Raw genomic sequence first — 2,477 nt, 5'->3', positions numbered from 1 at the left:
GGACAGATCACTACTGGGTTAAGGGACTGGGAATAGACTATAGGGACAGATCACTACTGGTAAGGGACTGGGATAGACTATAGGGACAGATCACTACTGGGTAAAGGGACTATAGGAGCAGATCACTACTGGGTAAGGGACTGGGAATAGACTATAGGGACAGATCACTACTGGGTAAAGGGACTGGGAATAGACTATAGGAGCAGAACACTACTGGGTAAAGGGACTGGGAATAGACTATAGGGGCAGATCACTACTGGGTAAAGGGACTGGGAATAGACTATAGGGACAGATCACTACTGGGTAAAGGGACTGGGAATAGACTATAGGAGCAGAACACTACTGGGTAAAGGGAATAGACTATAGGGACAGATCACTACTGGGTAAAGGGACTGGGAATAGACTATAGGGACAGAACACTACTGGGTAAAGGGAATAGACTATAGGAGCAGATCACTACTGGGTAAAGGGACTGGGAATAGACTATAGGAGCAGATCACTACTGGGTAAAGGGACTGGGAATAGACTATAGGAGCAGAACACTACTGGGTAAAGGGACTAGACTATAGGGACAGATCACTACTGGGTAAAGGGACTGGGAATAGACTATAGGGACAGATCACTACTGGGTAAAGGGACTGGGAATAGACTATAGGGACAGATCACTACTGGGTAAAGGGACTGGGAATAGACTATAGGGACAGATCACTACTGGGTTAAGGGACTGGGAATAGACTATAGGGACAGATCACTACTGGGTAAAGGGACTGGGAATAGACTATAGGGACAGATCACTACTGGGTAAAGGGACTGGGAATAGACTATAGGGACAGATCACTACTGGGTAAAGGGACTGGGAATAGACTATAGGAGCAGATCACTACTGGGTAAAGGGACTGGGAATAGACTATAGGAGCAGAACACTACTGGGTAAAGGGACTGGGAATAGACTATAGGGGCAGATCACTACTGGGTAAAGGGACTGGGAATAGACTATAGGGGCAGATCACTACTGGGTAAAGGGACTGGGAATAGACTATAGGGGCAGATCACTACTGGGTAAAGGGACTGGGAATAGACTATAGGGGCAGATCACTACTGGGTAAAGGGACTGGGAATAGACTATAGGGGCAGATCACTACTGGGTAAAGGGACTGGGAATAGACTATAGGGACAGATCACTACTGGGTAAAGGAACTGCGTAAATCAGGCCTTCATTGTCAAATTTCTGCAAAGAAACCACTACTAAAGAACACTAATAAAAAGAAGAGACTTTCTTTGGCCAAGAAACACGAGCAATGGACATTAGACCGGTGTAAATCTGTCCCTTGAGATTTTTGGTTCCAACAGCCGTGTCTTTGTGAGACACAGAGTAGGTGAACGGATGATCTCCGCATTTGTGGTTCCCACCGTGAAGCATGGAGGAGGAGGTGTGATGGTGTGGGGGTGCTTTGCTGGTGACACTGTCAGTGATTTATTTAGAATTCAAGGGACACTCAACCAGCATGGCTACCAGAGCATTCTGCAGCGATACGCCATCCCATCTGGTTTGCGCTTAGTGGGACTATCATTTGTTTTTCAACAGGACAATGACCCAACACACCTCCAGGCTGTGTAAGGGCTATTTGACCAAGAAGGAGAGTGATGGAGTGCTGCGTCAGATGAGCTGACCTCCACAATCACCCGACCTCAACCCAATTGAGATGGTTTGGGATGAGTTGAACCGCAAAGTGAAGGAAAAGCAGCCAACATGTGCTCAGCACAAGTGGGAATCCTTCAAGACTGTTGGAAAAGCATTCCAGGTGAAACTGGTTGAGAGAATGCCAAGAGTGTGCAAAGTTTTCATCAAGGCAAAGGGTGGCTACTATAGTATAAAAAATATTTTGATTTGTTTAACACTTTTTTGGTTACTAAATGATTCCATATGTGTTATTTCATAGTTTTGATGTCTTCACTATTATTCTACAATGTAAAAAAGAGTAAAAATAAAGAAAAACCCTGGAATGAGTAGGCGTGTCCAGACGTGACTGGTACTGTACATACAGTACATGTTCTCAGAAATAAAGTAGACCTCAATAAAGAAAGTAAGTAAGTAAGTAAGTGTCTGTCTGTCTGTCTGTCTGTCTGTCTGTCTGTCTGTCTGTCTGTCTGTCTGTCTGTCTGTCTGTCTGTCTGTCTGTCTGTCTGTGTCTGTCTGTGTCTGTCTGTGTCTGTCTGTGTCTGTGTGTGTGTGTGTCAGTAAAGGGTAGTGTGTCATGTGTTCCTCAAGTCCCGTGACTAGTCTGTCTGAATCCTCCGCACTATTTTTATTCTGCCCAGCTGGGATGATTATAAAAACACTCATGAACAGACCCTCCCTCACTATGTCCTTATACAGGCTGTCCCTCACTATGTCCTTATACAGGCTGGCCCTCACTATGTCCTTATACAGGCTGTCCCTCACTATGTCCTTATACAGGCTGGCCCTCACTATGTCC

General features: G+C 45.4%; 1 pseudogene; it reads right to left on the bottom strand.

Annotated features, from left to right (window-relative positions):
• Window positions 1–2,362: 2,362 nt before the first annotated feature.
• LOC120064889 overlaps window positions 2,363–2,477 on the bottom strand; it is a 1,982-nt pseudogene continuing 1,867 nt past the window's right edge.

This window comes from Salvelinus namaycush, chromosome 20 (genome assembly GCF_016432855.1).
Source record: "Salvelinus namaycush isolate Seneca chromosome 20, SaNama_1.0, whole genome shotgun sequence".
Lineage (NCBI taxonomy): Eukaryota > Metazoa > Chordata > Actinopteri > Salmoniformes > Salmonidae > Salvelinus > Salvelinus namaycush.
The sequence above is the reverse complement of the archived record's forward strand: the minus strand, read 5'-3'. Positions and strand labels throughout refer to the sequence as shown.